General features: G+C 36.0%; 1 protein-coding gene across 2 annotated transcripts in view; it reads right to left on the minus strand.

Annotated features, from left to right (window-relative positions):
• Positions 1-19,341, minus strand: part of Ctnna3 (catenin alpha 3) — a 1,666,920-nt gene that overhangs the window by 197,530 nt on the left and 1,450,049 nt on the right. The gene's annotated exons all lie outside the window — the stretch shown is intronic.

Below are 19,341 nucleotides of genomic sequence, written 5' to 3' on the forward strand. Positions count from 1 at the left end.
AAGTAAAAAAAAAAAAAGTCATGATTTCCAGGACAAAATCGCTTATGTGGAAGAGAAGTACTAAATTTTTAATGAATCGGCTTACAAGGTATGATTTATGTAAACATGATTTATATAATAATACAAATATCAATAGATATGACAGAAAGTTCATGAATTCTAGTGACACAACAGTATATGTTGTCAAGTGGATATAACCATTTCATTCTCAAAAATAGCGTTAATACTCTTGCCAAATTTTCACATTAATATAGAATGAAGTTGCAATGGATGAATGAATAAATATAGTTCTAAAATAAATAGTGATTGATCATATCATCCAGCACTAATAAGGAAGGAAAAAAAAATAACCCAAACAGAACACAAAGACTTTTATCAGAACTTCCTTGACTCTATGACAAGAGTCCCTTCCTTACCAGGTAACAGTATTCTAACACTGAAAATCTCTTGGCTGGTTTCCTTCATTTTTTACCTAAGAATGATATATTCCCTGTAGACTGGACACAATTTATGCAAACTACTTTCGTGCCAGGAATGGCATCACCTTCTTTAAAATGAGCAATACTGAGCTTGTGGAGTTTACAGGATTCTCTGTGGTGTGCAAACAATGACACAACGTCGTCTTTCAAGCAGTCCCTAGGAATTCTGGCATGCGAGCTATGAAAAGGGGGGAAGACAATCGGGATTGTAATTTGGCAGGGGCCCCTTTCCTCCTGTGTTTGATGGTCTAGTTTTGTTCTTCCAAATATACTCCCCTGAAAGAAGAAGAAGAAGAAGAAGAAGAAGAGGAGGAGGAGGAGGAGGAGGAGGAGGAGGAGGAGGAGAAGGAAGAGAACCACATTTTGTAGCATTTTAACTATCACAGAAGCCAATGCAGTCTGCTTAGAAAGCTCTAGACCACTAGTTTTCATATTGCTGTTAAGACATATCACTAATTATACATTTGTAAATTTCGCTAATGTAGCATCTCTACTCAACAATTTCTAAGCATCCAAAATTGCACTCTGTGGTACATCACTGCTTCAATGTGGCTCCTGAATAGAACAGAATTATCACCTCTACTGTACTTTATAAAGTATGTTGATTGAGTCTAATTTCATAGAAACACACTAGAAAATCCAGAAATCAAGAATGTTTCTGCCTTACAACCCTATAATTGTCAATGTCATGGAATAAACACAAAATACACACAAATACACACATACACAGGAGACAGAGAACAAACACCACACAATCAACAACTTAAAATAAAAAACACGTACAAGCTGAGGAGTTGTTTTAGACAAATGAACAAAATATCTTAAAATCAAAAACACTTTGCTAATGAAATATTGGAAAAATAACAGCACAGATATTCAGAAAAGTTTGAATACTGAATGCATGCTAGATAATATGATATCAACTTTAAAATTTGGGAGCCCACAGTATTGAAATTATTTTGGAAAAGTGTCCTTGTTCTTTTTTTTTTTCTTTTTTTTTTTTATTATCAGTGACATTTTATTAACTCTGTATCCCAGCCGTGTCCCAATCTCTCATTCCCTCCCAGTCCCTCCCTCCCTCCCTCATCTCCACCGTGCCCCTTTCCAAGTCCACTGATAGGGGGGACCTCCTCCCCATTCATCTGATCCTGTTTTATCAGGTATCTTCAGGACTGGCTGCAAAGCCCTCCTCTGTGGCCTAACAGGACTGCTCCTCCCTTTGGGGGTGGGGAGACCAAAGAGCCAGTCATTGAGTTCCTGTTAGAAATAGTCCTTGTTCCCCTCACTTTGGGAAACCAATTGGTTACTGAGCTACCACAGGCTACATCTGAGTGGAGGTTCTAGGTTATATCCATACATGGTCCTTAAAAGATCCATATATGTGTAAACATAAATATTCAGGTGACAATAAATTATATCTATTACATAGATGGAAATAGAGACAATAAATAAGTGAAAGTAAAATCAATAATTGAATCCAGATTAAGGGAAAAAGTACTACAAAGATGAAAAAAACTAAATAATCTTGAAAAAATGTATAAATTAAATAATTTGTACACATTATTATATATATTTCATGAATACATATATATTTTAATATGAGTTCATAGTTTTAAGCACAGCAAACTTTGAAGACCATCTAGTATAAAATATTTAATTGCTGTTTATTGAGGGGCTATTTTGAGTCAGGGACTTAACAATTATCTAGATTTATATTATGTAATTAAATGCCCCAGACAACATCAGTACATTATAATTCTTATTTACAGATAAGAGAAGCATCTTTGAATAACAAACATCATGGCCGGATTAAAACCATGAAAGTTCTGCAAATTCATTTCCAAATAAACAAATCTTTACATATTTTTTGAAGAGAAAGCCAACATGCACTTACTTCTGATAATTCTTTATGACATTGATGGACAATTATCAAACGTCTTAACCTTTGCACAGTGCATGAGAGTAACTGCTTCAGGATTTCAAATTTCCAGAATAAGCGGTCAGGAAGTCCAGGCTTCCCTTGCATTTGTGGTGCTACAGTTTACCTTGGCTCTTTGGGTTATGCTGACTGACAGAATTTGAAAGGGATTTTTTGCACTCTGCCTGACTAGCAATGAAATCTTTCACACATTTCCTGAGACTCATCTCAGATTTATGGCTACACACTTAGAGGTATCATGATGTAGAAATGTTGGGCAAGAAATAAAACTATATTTTCCCCTTTCTCACTTCAGTGAAGTACAATTTCCATTTATCACACTGTATTTCCTCACACAATATGTTCTCCAGAGCCAGGGTTATAAATTTGAAAATATTTATAGGCAAGACTACCATGGATGCCATTTATGCCTCACTGGCATTTTCTCCCAACTCCCGAGAGACACGCATCACCTACGAATAGCTTGCAATTGTGTACTGGCCCGGGCTGCTCTCTGATAAATATAAATCTCTCTTTTTTGACTACAACACTTTTAAGTAGTTTAAAGAAACGTTGCGTATGAATGTTAGGAAATTTCCCAACTTTAAGTTTTCAAGTAATCCACTACTTTTTAAAATACTTTTTTGTTTGTTTTTAAGATTATAACATGAACACATGATTCACCTCCTTCCCTTCCCTCCCTCCAATCCCTCCCATGTACCTCTCCCTGCTTTTTCTAATCCATAGCCTCTTTTTCATTCATTGTTGTTTTATATATATATGCATATATATCACATTATATTATATACTATATATATACATGTCACATATTAATATATATATAATTTCTAAATACATAAATGAATCCTGCTAAGTCTGTATATTGTTTCTCGTATCTATGTCTCCAGGGATGAACATTTGGTATTGGATAATCAGCTGTGTGTTCTTCCAAGGGACAGCCTAATCCTCCAACTCTGAGCACTCAGTAGTTGCCTGTATTTCTTTGTCTAGTTCGAGGCCTCATAAATATCCCTCATCTCTGTTGCTGTGTCTGTGGAGGTCATCCTTGTTCGGGTCAGATGGCAGATGGGAAGTGTTTTGTCTCATCATTTGGTCTTGTATCCTTAGGCATTTTGTTTGGAGGGATTTTGTTAGCAGTGGGCATGGCAGAAGTTGAGAAGGAGATGTTTAAAAAAACAGTAACATTCAAATCGAACATATTCAGAGAAAACATTTAGTTTTAATGTAGCTTGCTCAGTAATATTTTACTTATAATTCATTCCACAAACCATTCGTAGGAAATTACACCTTTATAAGATATCAAAATTATTAAAGACTGGGCAATAATCCCTAATACTTGATTTTGTTGTTGTTTTACTACTTGATTTTTATATATATTTTTTCATTAATTTCTAATTCTTCAGGTACTACTTATAGAAATTTTCACTAAAAAAGAAAGAATATAAGAAATGTATCGATCATATAGTTATAGTCGTGGGAAGACAGAAAAGCATGTGTTCCTCTTAGGGCCCTGATGACTCTTCGGAAACGTGTCACGTTTCTGAGTCTAAGATCTCTGCCTCCATAAGAGGATGCTCAGTGAATCAGCTAAGACACAGGAGGGTTTATAAAGTGGTATGCTGTAAATTTTAATGTTTATATTCATTTTCCCCATACCTGTGTCATTTTCTATAGAGTGCAACTGTAAAATACTTAATTATTGGATACAATCATAGTACAATCTGAACATATGTATTAAAAATTGAGCTATCCTTACACATTCAGAAAGTATAGAGGTATAACAGTGCTTCTAAAGCTTACATTAACATACCAGGAGGAAGATCCTGAAATAGGAAGAATATACTTTTTTTTATATGAGACAATTGTTTTAACGTGACCCATAATTTTAACTTTCTTTTTTCTGCGAGGCCGAAATATTTTTCAAGAAAAGATTTGGGGGGGGGGGGTTGGCGAAGTAGAACTCTTGCTTTCTGCTTTGGAAAGTATATATATCACTGCTCTGTCTATTAAGCACAGTAGCTCTGTCACAAATCTTGTTTTCACTTACAATTAATTAAGCAAAACTAAAATGTTGAAAGATACTACAAATCAAATTTAATTTAAATGACTACGATGGCTTCAATGAAGATGAATAGAATGACTGCCTTATGCATCATTACGTCGCCTAATTCCTCCTTAAACTGCTCAATGGGGAAATTTCTGACTATGGAAAAAGATGGGTTGACCACTGGGTTCCGAATTAAATTACCAAAACAACACCTGAATGCTAGGTGTCTCCAGGAAAAAAATATTCTTTTCACTAATTTCTTTGCTTTGTTGCTGTGACTTTTTAATGTGAATTCAATATGTAGGCAATACAAATTTTATAATCTGATATATCTTGAACTTTAAACCATATGCCATTTGCAGTATAGAAATTCAATCTTGATTTAGGTACCTAATTAAAAGGATGGCCAATGATAAATTAATACTCATATGTAAGTTAAAATATGACTCACAGCATGTCCCGTGATCCTACTCTTGCCCTGCGAGGCATTTGAAGGCCTACAAATAATTCTTTATCTGATGCAATCTCATTTCTATTAAGGCAGTTTATTTTGTTATTTCATAAGTTCACTGCATATCACTGCATCCTGTGATTTCCTCTCTTAAGGCAGCATCTTAAAGATCTCTTCCTACAGTTCATGCATAGACATGAGCAGAAGGTAGGATGTATCACAAAGAAGACACAGTTTTTTAATTGGGTTAAGTTACAGGTCTGTTTATGCCTTTTCCTTAAAACTATGTAAAAAAGTAATTTTCCAGTCAGTTATATAACTCTATTAAAAAACTTATGTATTTATTACTTCCATCACTTTTTCTTTCTTTTTTGTAGCTTTCACGGAACTTAACATATGAGGATACATTACTGAATTCTGATTCTTTGGGACTTAATAATTTACTTGCTTTTATAGGCCAGAACATTATAAGAAGAAGATGTCTGTGCCGCTGCCTGCTCTGTCCTCAGATTAATTTTTAATAGGTAAAGAATTAAAATAATTCAGTAGCCGCACTAACAAGCGTATATACATACACATTCACAAACACATACACAGACATAGAAGTTTCAACATTGCCAATATCTCCCATCCAATTGCCCCCAAATGCAAATTTCAGATGCTTTATTTCATGGTCCTTTCTAAAATACAACAACAAGAAGAAAACACTCCCTTTCATGCATACACACACACACTCACACACACAGACACACACACAATTTTCCATTTTTCATCCAAAATCTAACCAATCACATATTTGCTATCTTTCTCACTTTTTCTGCTGGCATTCCCCTTCAATCATCTCTTATTGGTACCCATATAAAGAAAAACCGCCATATAATTTTGTATTTTATAACAATTTTTAAAATAGTTGTGTCACTTCTCCCTAAATCATCCACATGATGATCAAGAATCTAATATGTGTAACTTCTGGCACACAGCACTAGTACAACTTTCCTTTACCACACAGACTAGCACCAAGTCACGTAGAGGTTAACATAGGGAGCTGAAGAGAAACCTCCACATAACTGAAGTAAGGGCCATGGTTCAGGTAAAACTAGACCCTTATCTAAGATATCCACACTGTGTGAAGCAGTGGGGTCTTTTTGTTTTTTTGTTTCTTTTTAGGTTGAAACATGCTCTTAGATACTCTGTTAACATGAAGCTTTCTACTCCTCCTTTAGTATAAACTCAGAGGCAGAATCTGCACAGACTCCACACACCTAAAGTCAACGCGGGTTAGAATCATCTGAGCGAGACACTGGTGTATTAAAGCCATAACAGGAAGACCAGGCCAGGGAACTTAGGAAAACTCTAGACCAAGGAAGAATGGGACACTGCCGGGGCCAGCTGGGCAGAGTCGAACAGTTCTTGAGTTGGGTGTGAGGATTAAAATTAATAAAATAAACACACAGCACACAGAAAACTTTTTAAAGGTCCTTTTGCAAAAGGCAGACTGCTGCAGCAAGCAGCAAGTCTCAAATGCTGTCTCATTCTCTGCCTCCAGCCTTCGGACCACTTTTATCATTTGAGGAGTTACTTTAGCCAGTAAAACATCTCAGAACAATAGGTTAATTTGCACAAGGAGCCTGAGGAAGAGGTGTGACCCTCACAAGCTATCCCACCTGTTGTCACAAACAAAAGGAGATGGACTTGCAAGTTCTCCTCTGCCATTAGTAAAGGCCTGCTAAAAACCATCTCTTGCAGGCCAGGCCGCTGAGTCAAGGCTCCGGACAGGACACTCTCACATGGACCCCATAAAAGGAAGACATCTAACCACACTCATGCTTACAAGCCCGGCCCCTTATTAACTAAGCTACCTCCCCAGTCCTCTTGGTGTTTTAATTATCATTCTGTTTGTCTTTCTCTTCTTAGGTCGTTACTGAGGGCAATAGTACCATTACAGGAAAACAGAGCACAGTATTAATCTTTAAAAGTAGGGGAACTATTTCTTGCCTAAGTATTATGTTTTTCTGTAACATTGTACGACTAGTAATTTGATTTAAGAATATTTATTCTACAAAATATAATTAAAAACAAAAATTTTCATTTATCTTTAAAATTTTCACATTATTTGTGTTCTTTGTAAATGCTTAAGTATAATTATTCATCTCTGCAAGAAGTTAAAGTTCAAAGGATTAGTGAGAAACCCAGCACCTGGCATCCTGCAGCCTTTCCCACTCCGGAGCGCTTACTCAGCAAGACAGAGGCTTGTCTTAGCTCGTCCCTTCCTCCACTTGGGCACTGTATCAATGATTCTTCTCCGTGGTGTGTCAAGTTCTCCTTCAAGTTCTCCTTCGTACTTCTCCTGAGGGATATCAGCTTGTTTACAGTTACATTTATCATTATGTGGCTAATGCCATTTACTGTTACAAAAGTAATCCATATAAAGAATTATTTTCATATCTGTAACAATGTTCACCCAAATGGAATTTTAGGTGGATCTAAATTTAATAGAAATTGGCAATTCATATCCGGTCGTAACATGCATCTCGAATACTCAGTTATGTTGTTCTCATCCTCTTTCATATAAAGGGTGGGCCACCCACATCACTTTATTCAACACCTACCTGAATGTAAGTTTGAGCATCATATTTTACTACCCAAATAGTACTACCAATGTATAAATTAGCTTTCTGTGTCTAATAAATAGGTTTATTTTCTTAGTATTTAATTTAGGAGCTCTTCATAAATATCAAGAACATTAGTTTCCAGAAATTTAAACTGAAGGGTTTCCCTAGTCAACTTTGCTTTTGCTCATCTCCTTAGAGTATTTTATGACCTCTATTTTTATATTTCTCAATTTCCTGTTTTTCATCAAGAAAAAAATCTTACCACCATGTTGAACAAATACTGTACTCTTTTCTTTTAAAAATAAATGCACTATGAATTCAACCCTTCCACCATGTGAAGGGAGAAAATTTTCCCTTTTGTCATTTGATGACACCACAAGAATGTGCCAGGTTTGAGGTAGAAAGTAATTCCCAGCCTATAAAACAGCTGGCTACTGGAAGCTAGCAATCTCCAGATAATTATTTATATGATATACTAATTAAATAATCTAAAGTATTTTTGTTAAGAAGGAAGAATGGACTACAGTAAATATATTAACTGATAAATGATAGATGGATAGACAGATACATAGATACATAGATAGATACATAGATAGAAAACATATGGCTATATCAATACAAATATGTATATAAAAACCATATTCATTGTATCTATAACAAAGTTAATAAATACTATATATTTGCTTTAAGTATATTTAAAATTATTATGGACTAGAGGAGTAACATCTGTTTTGATTTTGTTTTCCATGTACACACTGAATTAATTCAGCCATCTATATCAACTACTAAGTTATCTGACAGATGAAGTAGTTTGGAATTTGTAATGAAAACAAATATAACAGAACATTTTTTTTTTAGTGTAAACCTATTCTTATTCTTTTGAAATAGAGAAAAAAACTGCTCACAAAAACATGCTTACTGCAATATTATGTTTAATATATTTTATTTGCTGTGTCAGCATCTTGGATCACAACTGAACTTGTTTTTGCTGTTTTTGTTTCTATGAACCTCATGGGGCTCATCAGTACTTAGGCTGTTGAGAAAATGAACAGAGGTGTTTATCGTATATTTTCATGATCTTACATGTTGATAGAAATGGAAGACTCATTTCATTCTGTGGTGGTCCTCGAGGTTGAAACAGGACCTTGTGCATGCTAGCCACACCCCTCTACCAGTGAGTTATACAGTCTGCCCAGCCTAACGATGAATTTCAGCTATTATCACATGATGCACATGGATTACATATATTTGCAATCTGGAGTCTTCTAGGTATTTTTTTCTTTGTGGTTTCTAAATCTTCTCAAGTCAATACAATAATATCATTTATTATTTCACAATCATTCAAATCAATAATTGATTTATTTTATTTCCTTTAATGTTTCCAAATTATATTTATTACTGCATTTATAAGAAAGCATTGAAAATTACATTCACTTGATTTATTTATTATTGTAGTATTCCGGCTTTCTTCATTACAATTATATTTTTGTTTTCTACCTTTCTTTAAATACTATTATATACAATATCTTCATGAAAAAATGATGTTAAATTAAATGGTTCACTTTGATTTTAGTGAATCACAAACAATGATTTTAGTAAGTTCATAGAACAGTGAGTGTAACCTTGACTATATCCTGTTAGAATATTTCTTTCACCTATGCCCAAATTCCATTGAGCTTATTTGGTGATCAGTCCCAGCTCCCAATCTTAACTCAGGATTAGGGATCCAGCTTTTTCACATAGAATGTTTTTAAGATTCTTCTATGTTATAGCACATATCTGAATTTTGTTTGGGTCATATATCTCCTGCACTGCCCCAATCTTAAAAGGTCATCATATCATATCAGACATATAGTCAAACAAGTATGCATAAATAGGTCAAATCACAAAACAAAAACAGCATGAATGGCCAAGACAGCACATCTCCCATCAAACTCACTAGTTCTGCAGAAGTTCACTAGTTCTACAGAAGTGTTCTCTAGTGGAATTTACAAAGATAAACCTCAAAACATGGAATTTAAAAGAACAGTTATAAACTTTATCAAAGAATTTAATGAACTTAAAACACTAGTAAACTCATTAAACTCCAAGAGGATGACAATAAAGCTTGAGTGATGTTCAGGAAAATACAAATTCATAGCTGAATTATATGTTGAAGATAATTCAAGATTTGAAAACTGAATTTCATAAAGAGATGGAGAATTTTAAGAGAACACAAACTGAAATGAAGATGAAATTTAAGAACTCAGTAGCCCAATCGGGGAAGTTGGGAAAATCCTTACAAGCAGAATAGATCAAGAAGAAGATAGATGAGAACTCAAAGACAAAGTTGAAGATCTAGACAAAATAACAAAGACTATAAAAATAATAAAGAATGGAGGAGAAATATGCAGTAAATATCAGATAGCATCAAAAGACCAAATCTTCCACTTATAGGGATAGACAAGGGAGAGGAATCCAAGGTCAATGACAGAGGCCAAATCTTTAACAAGAACACAAACCAACAAACAAACAAAACAAAAACAACAAAAACTTTTCCAAACTGAGGAAGAATATAGCAACACAGATAAACACAAGAAGCACACAGATCCTATACAATATGGCTAATATCCGCTGATAAGTGAGTATATGCCATGCAGGTCTCTCTGCTTCTGGGGTACCTCACTCGGGATGATCTTTTCTAGTTCCATCCATTTGCCTGCCAATTTCATTATTTTCTTGTTTTTAATAGCTGATAGTATTCCATTGTGTAAATGTACCACAGTTTCTGTATTTTTCCATTTTTCAGTTGAGGGACATCCAGATTGTTTGGAGATTCTGGCTGTTATGAATAAAGATGTTATGAACATGGTTGAGCAAATGTCCTAGTTGTATGGTTGGGCACCTTTCAAATATATGCCCAAGAGTGGTATAGCTGGATCTTGAAGTAGCACTATTTCTAATTTTCTGAGAAAGTGCCAAATTGATTTCCAAAGTGGTTGCACAAGTTAGATTCCTACCAACAATGAAGGAGTGTTCCCCTTTTTCCACATCCTTTCTAGCATGTGTTGTCACTTGAGTTTTTTATCTCAGCTACTCTATGAGATGTTACAGAATTAAAGAAGCTAAATGACAAGGAGGACCCTAGGACAGATGCTTAATTCTCATTCAGAAGGGAAAACAGGTTAAACACTGAAAGCAGTAGAAGAGAGGAAACAGGACTGGAGCCTACCACAGATTTCCTCTAAAATACTCCACCCAGTAGATCAAAACAGATGCAGAGATTCACAGCCAAACTTTGACAGAGCACAGGGAGTCTTATGGAAGAAGGGGGATATAGAAGGACACGGAGGGGACCAAAGCCCCACAAAGAGACCAACAAAGCCAAAAAAAGCTGGTCCCAGGGGGGACTACAGAGACTGATACAGTGATGAAAGACCCTTGCATTGACAGAACCTACACCTCTTGCTCAGATTGTAGCCACTAGACAGCTCAGTCTCCATGTGGGTCCTCTAGTAAGGGGAGAAGAGACAGTCTCTGACATGAACTCAGTTGCCTGCTCCTTGATCACTTCTCCCTGGTGGGGTGAACCTAACCAAGGAGAAGAAAGATATCTAAAATGAAAACTTCAAATCTCTGAAGAAAGAGATTAAGAAAGACATCAGAAATTGAAAAGACACCCCATATTCAAGGATCAGTAGAATTAATATTGTGAAAATGACCATCCTACCAAGCACAATTTACAGATTCAATGTAGTTACAATACCCACAACATTCTCAGCAGGAATTGAAATAATCTTAAATAGCTATAGATCCAGCAAAGCAGCTGGATAGGCATAACAAGTCTTGGAGAAAAGAATAATACTGGAATTATTGCTCTTCCAGAGTTAAAGATATATTATAGAGCTATAGTAATAAAAACAATATGGTACAGACACATAAAGAGACATGTAGACTAGGAACAATATAGAAGACCCAATCATGGATGCTCATAACAACAGCTATATGATATTTGACAAAGAGGTAAAAATCATATAGTGGAGAACAGACTCTCCAACAACTGGTGCTGAGAGAACAGGATTTCCAAACACAGAAGATTAGGTACAAGTGAATAAAATACTCCAATTTGAAAGTTGAAACACTAAAACTGCAGGAAGAAAATACAGACAGTAATCTATAAGGTATAAGTGTAGGAAAGGACTTTCTGAACAGACTTCACTTGCCCAGCAATTAAGACCAACAGTTATCAACTGGGACTATAAAGCTTCTATACACCTAAAGAAGCAATCAAGTGAAGAAGAAACCAACAGAATGGAACAGAATCTTTTCCAGCTTTTCATCTGACAAAAGATTATTGTCCAGAATAGTTTATAGGTGCAGTGGTGCATGCCTGTAATTTTAGCACTCTGGGAGACAGAAGCTGGCAGATCTCTGAGTTCAAGGCCAGCCTGATTTACAAAGCAAGTCCAGGACAGCCAAGGCTGCAAAGAGAAACCCTGTCTCGAAACACACACACACACACACACACACACACACACACACATATATATAAATATTCAGAATGTATAAATAAATTTTAATAAAAGCAGTCAATGAGACAAATGAATCAGTTTAAAAAATGGGCTAGTGAACTAAGCAGAGACTTTGTGAATGAGGATATAAAAGTGGCTAAGAATTACCTCAAATTTTTTTATCATCATTAGCAGTATGAGAAATGCAAATTAAAATATTTTGAGATTTAATCCTAATCAGTCAGAATGGCTAAGATTAACCAAACAACTGGAAACAAATGCTGGACAATGTTTAGAGAAAAAGGAACCCTTATTCACTATAGGTTAAATGCAAATTAGCACACCGATTATGAAATCAGTACAGAGAATCCTGAAATAAACTAAAATAAATCTACCATATAACCCATTAATACCTATCCTTAGCATATGACCAAAGGGCTCAACATTCTACTCCACAGATACTTGTTTGGCAGAATCCAATGCTACTCTTTTCATATCAGTCAAGAAACTAGCTTAATGTCCTTCAGCATATGAATTAATAATGAAAATGTGATACATATAAACAGTGGAATACTGTTCAGTATAAAGAAAAATAAAATCATAAAAATTTTCAGGTAAATTGAGAAAACTAAAAAAGATTATATTGAGTAAGGTGCAAGACCCAAACAAACAAAGACAGCATGTTCTTCCTCATCTATGGTTCTTAACTACAAATCTTCAAATGTGTGTATGTTATTTAGAGTAAATACAGAAACAAGAAAAATATAAAGACACCATAGGCAGGTCATGGGTGGGGTGAGGTAGAAGCTTGAGAGTGGAATAGCCTGACGCAAGTGAAATAAAAAAAATAAATGGAAAGATTTCGAGGGAGCTCCAACAGGGGATGGGAAGTGAGGTTAATATATAGAGAGAGATAAGAGACAAATACCACCGAGGGTTGTTCGATAAATCCTCAAGGAATAACATGATCTTATGTTTACATAAAATTATATGCGATACATATAAGTATATGCATGAGAGAGACATAGAGAAATACAGATGAAGTTTAAAAGAAATTATGCCTCTTGGGCTGACAACACCTCCCACAAACCCATAAGCTAACAAAACTCCGGTACCGGCCATGAGAAACTCCGGTACCGGCCATGAGAAACTCCGGTACCGGCCATGAGAAACTCCGGTACCGGCCATGAGAAACTCCGGTACCGGCCATGAGAAACTCCCTTTTAGACTGGTTCATCACAGAAGCCAAAGTAATTCTCAAAACAATACAGATTACTTTTTGTTGCCCTTGGTTGCCTCTCCGAGGTTGAAAGTAGACCCCGATGGAACACAGGGGTCAGATTACTTGAACTAGATCTGACCAGAACGCCTTGTTCCCACTTTCTAGTATCCACTGTACCAGAAAATATGAAAACTGTTAAGGGAGGGAAGTAGTTAATATATGATTCCAGCAGCAAGATCGACAAATGACAACAGATACCTGCGGAGGTGCAGCAAGTGCCCCTCACATGTTTGTGGTAATCAGCAGCTGCCTAACTGGATTCATACCCCACTCAACGTGAGGAGAAGTGTGTCTGGTGCTAGAGGCCTAGTCAGCTTCCTAGGGCTGGTGAAATAATGGGTCTTAGAAAGTTTACTACCACCACCTGGCTAAACCAGCAAATAATTTCTCTCTACATTCTAAATCTCATCCTTATCGCCACAAATAAGTGTGGATACCATCTGTCATCAGCTAAGCTTCTCTTTGCAGCAAATGGATTTCATCACGGTGCAGATGTGCTTTCATATATATAAGATCATATATATATTATAGCTCCTGCATTCAGAGCTCAGAGAACATCATAGAAAAGAGTATGGAAAGATCATAATTTCCAGAATATCAGGAAGTCTGCTGTAAAGCAGTGTCTTCTGGAAATGCCAGCATAAACAAGTCCAGGATGATGGCAATACCAATAGACAGGCGAATGTGGTATGGGGAAATTTTCACAAGGTGTCATTCTTAGGTAAAGAACAGGCAACAGATGACTGCCGGGAAAGGCAGAATTAACCTTTCACAGAGATGAGCAAGCTGATATCTCTTACGCTGTAGTCAGCGCAGAGGCCATGTATATACAAACTTCAAGAATGGACCCAACAGGGTGAGTTAACATATTTGTGCATACATATGCATACATGAGCATAACAATAGTAATCAAAGGAAAAGAGGCTTTCAGTTGGAGGGGTGACTGGAGGAGTTGAAGAAAAGCACTGAGAAGGGGCTGGAAAGAGGAAAGGGAAGAGAAAAAGTGATGTAATTGTATTTAAATATATATATAAGAGTTAATACTTATATTATTAAAAAGTGGCTCTATTCTTTTATGCATATACATACAAATGTCTGAAGATCAGTCTCTCTCATTTCTCTTCCAACACATGTCTGACCTTTTTAAATTGTGCATCTATCCTAAAGGGTGAATGATGCTCTCACATTATCATTTTAATTTGCATTTTTCTTTGGGACTAATGAAGCTGAATACTTTTCTTGGTCTCATGCCTGGTCTTCCTTAGTTGGTAAAATTGTAACAAAGCATTTATCATTTGAAGAATATTGTGTTGTCTTACTTGTAACATTCCAATATTTCAATATATATCTGATTTTTTTTCTAAAGCTTATTTTATAAAATCTTTTATCAGAAATATTGGAGTATTTTCTATGAATTCTTTGTGTGAATGTGTAACATGATAACTCTCAAATGAATGTTAATTCTGATGACATATATCATATTTTTTTGTTTTCTTTCTATTAAGTCTTACATTTTTTATGTGTTCTTCTAGTCTTCTCTCTGTTGATGTGATTAAACATTCTGATGAAAAGCAACTTGGGGAGAAATGGACCTTTCATTCCCAGGTCAGAATACACCATTGAGGGGATTTACAGCAGGAATTCAAGCAGGATTCAAAATCGACTACATAGATGAATGTCAGTTCCTGCTTCACTCAATGGCTTGGTCCATGGCTCACACTTATCTAATATTTCTATATGTCCTGAACCATCAGCCAAAGGAATGGCATCACCAACTGTGAACTGGACCCACTTAAACAAGTCCCTCACAGACATACCCACAGAAAAATCTGATCTAGGCAATTCTTCAGTTGAGGCTTCTTCTTTGAGAAGACCCTAGGCTATGTAAGTCAAAAATTAAATCTAAAGTATTTATTATCTAAGTCATATGCATGTGTCCTGGGTTATTAAAATTTATTATTGATTTATCTTTTTATTTAATTATTTTTATTTTTATTAATTACAGTTTATTCACTTTGTATCCCCCTGTATCTCCTTCCCTCCTCCTCTCCCAATCCTACTCTCCCTCTTTCCACCTGTGTCCATCTCCCAGTCCACTGATAAGGGAGGTCCTCCTCCCCTTCCCTCTGACCTTAGTCTATCAGGTCTCATCAGTAGTGACTGCATTATCTTCCTCTGTGGCCTGGTAAGGCTGCTCCCCCCTCAAGAAAAGATGATCAAAGAGCAGGCCAATCGGTTCAGAGACAGTCCCTGTCCCCATTACTATGGAAGCCACTTGGACACTGAACTGCCATAGGCTACCTCTGTGTCCGGGTTCAGGCCATCTCCATCAATGGTCCTTGGCTGGAATATCAGTTTCAGAAAAGACCCCTGTGTTCAGACCTTTTGAATCTGTTGCTGTCCTTGTAGAGCTCCTGTCCTTCGCAGGTCTTACTATCTTCCACTTCTTTCATAAGATTCCCTGCCCTCTGTCCAAAGTTTGGCTATAAGTCTCAGCATCTGTATAGTACTGGCATAGAAAAAGACCTGTATAGTACTGACATAGAAAAAGACTAGTTGATCAATGGAATCAAATTGAAGACCTAGAAATAAACCTAAACCTATGAACACTTGATTTTTCATAAAGAAGCCAAAAACATCCAATGAAAAAAAAATAGCATCTTCAACAAATGGTGTTGGCATAACTGAATGTCTATACATTGAAAAAATGCAAATAGATCCATATTTATCACCCTGCACTAAAGTCTAACTGAATCAAAGACTTCAACATAAAGTCAGACACAGTAAATCTCTTAGGAGAAAAGTGGGGAAGAGCCTTGAACTCATTGGCATAGAAGTCATTCAGTTTTATTAATTTATTTTGAATTGTATTTCAAATATGTCTATAAATGGTCAAACACATACAATTACTTAGTATCACATGTTTTTGAGATAGAAATCGCTCAGCCCGGTATATTGGTGCATTATCTTGGTATCTTTGTCAAAATTCAATTGATCGTATATGCACAGTTTATTTGTAAATACTTAATCTATTCTGTTATCAATTTGTATGTCTGGAATACAAATTCTGATGCTTCTATACAAGATCAATACTTATTTCCCATCATATTGTGCTTTACAATAGTGCACAACATTCCATTCCATGGGGTTCCATGATTAATTGTTGTGTTTTGTTTTGTTTGAGACAGGCTATCTTTGTGTAGCCTTGGCTTCCCTTGACTCCCTTAATAGACCAGGCTGGCCTCAAAATCATAGAGCTACACCTGCCTCTGACTCCCTGGGTGCTCAGAGTAAATGCATATGCTACCACACCCGACTAGCTAGTAGTTTTAAGTGTGGAGATCTAAAGAGTTTAGCTAAACATATATTTCTTACTCTTATTTGTTGAAAGCTGCATAGAGATTTTGTTTGGTATATTCTGTTTTGTTGAGATACATTCTCTGTAGCTCTCGTTGTCTTGTAACTCATCATGTACCCTGACCTAGTTTCAAATGTATGCCAGTCCCTCTGCCCTAGTCTCCTGTGTGTTAGAATTGCAGGGACAAGCCACCATGCTCAATGCCCAAACATTTAAATTGCTGCAACTCTAAATACATTTTATTACATGTACTACAAAGCTAATTGACATGATACTGTGACAAAAATGTGCAACAGCTGAACTTTCAAGATATCCAAACCCCAACTTTCGGGCCATATCTCTATCTATCTTTTCTTCTTTTCCAGTCAAGTCTATAGCTGGAGGTTTGCTGGATGAGATAATATTGAAAACCCTCAGAGCAGTATGGCTTATGTAAGTTCCAAAGGGCAGTTATGGTGTTAATTCTTTCAGGAGCACGTGAAGATTTTCTAGGTCAAGGGCTGACAAGAGGCTGATAATCACTTCTCATAAAAAGGCAGCTAGAACGTAGTTTAGACTTTGTGGGCCATAAGATTTCATTCCTAACTATTCAGCTCTAACCTTGTAGCACAAAATTAGCCAATAAAACTTTATTTACAAAAACAGCTGGCAGGCAGTTTGGCCAATGAGCTGTAGGATTTCAACATTACTCTAGTGTTACAGAGTGAAACAATTCCATGTTGCCTCTAGGCATCTCCAATACACACACATAAGTCTGTGGATCACATCTTAGAAATAACTCCTATATACTTTGACAGTAATAGCCCAAGTGATGACATGAGAAGCCATAATTTCCCCTCATAATTCCCTATGTTAAGCAACTGAGGTACTCTACCCAAAATATAAATTTCTGATGGTCTGCTGTACCCCACAAATAGGTAATAAGAATTATTAATTTACCACAACTTAAATAAACCAAATTCCACATTTTATTATTAATTTTAAAAATTAGTCAGGAATAAAAAAATAAACTACAGTAAAGGCTACATACATTCCCTCTCTGTACAGAACATATTCACCATCAACAAAAACAAGATGCCATAACTTCTGTGGGAAGGCATAGGAATAAACTGCATGTAGTCAGTGGCTATCTTCAGCAGAAAATATCACATGGTTTCTTGTATCATACTGTGCATAAATTTCAATTCCATACAAATCAATTATCAACATTTTAAATATAAATTATAAAGCATTAATAACTAAATAGTACATAGTATTTTATAACCTGAGACAAAGAAAAAGTTAAACACTAAACAAACATATATAAACATTAATAATCTCCATTAACAAAATATATCTTTAAGGCAGGGGAAAAATCATCTTTCAGGGTGTAAAAACAATTCTAACACCAATAAAAAGCTGTAGTTAATCAGTAAGAAAACAACAATTCAGTAGAAACAAGAGGGCAAAGATTAAAAAAAAAAAAAAAAAACTTAACAACGAAGATATCCAAATTACCCAGAACATGTTTTCAGAAGGCTTTAGAGCTTTTGAAATCTGAGTCAAAAACCCCTGTTGTATCTCCTAGAATCTGCACATAAAGCTAGGCCTGGTAGCCTGCATTTGGACTCTCACACTTAGGAAGGCAGAGAAGGTCAGAACTCTGGTGCTCACAGGCCAGCCAACCTAGCCTGCTTTGAAAGCTCCAGACCAATTAGCAACTCTCTCTAAAACACAAAGTAGATGACGCATGAGGAGCAACATCTGGGGTTTGTCCTCTGCCATACACACTCAAATGTATACACACGTATGGCTGCACCTACACATATCGTCACACAGATTTATATTACAGTGTATATAGCAGTTCATCGTGACATAAAACTTGACATTAGACAAACATCCATCAGTAGGTCATGGTTAAGTAAATTGTGATGTACTGATATAATTTGATATAAGGTCATAAGAAAAGATAGTATATGGCTGTACACAATGATGTAGATTAACACCACAGGTGTAAGTTTGAACAGAGGAGGCCACAGTACACAAGAGCACACACACACAAGCACTCATGAACATTCAAACACTAGTCTCTGTAACAGTGTTCTTAGGTACTCTTTCCCTTTTACGTGGAGAACCACTTTTAAAAAATAAAATTAGTTTATAAGACTCATCTAGACAGAATGATAAGACAGCATCTGTAAAGCCTACTGTAAACAGGCCATTAATTTGGCCACAGTCTCTGCTTTATATATCGAACCACAGGTGCAGTGATTACTGATGAAATGCAGATATGCCTTCTTTGTCCTAGTGATAACAAGGGCTGAGATATTTTATTCTATCATTGGTAGCTTGTGCTGTAGTAAATACCACACAATGTGTTCTATTGAGTTATTTCAACTATATAGGCATTTTGCCGGTAAATAGTTCAATGGAAAATATATATGGACATCCATAAGCTCTAGCAGAAATGTGGAATACAGGGGCAAATTGAAAAATAGTGGCATGGAAGTACCTGAAACCACATAGCAGAATATAGATTGTTTGACCTATGAAGTGCCTTTTGTATGTGTTCACAGTCCCAGGAGAACAATGGTGTCTATAAACAGCAGTTATGAGGGGATTCACGATGCCACGAAATGAGACAGTAATTCTCAGCTTGTGAACACTAAAGCATGTTTTCCTTCCAAGGTCATCTTTTTAAGTT

This window comes from Meriones unguiculatus, chromosome 16 (assembly GCF_030254825.1).
Source record: "Meriones unguiculatus strain TT.TT164.6M chromosome 16, Bangor_MerUng_6.1, whole genome shotgun sequence".
In the NCBI taxonomy this organism is placed as follows: Eukaryota; Metazoa; Chordata; class Mammalia; order Rodentia; family Muridae; genus Meriones; species Meriones unguiculatus.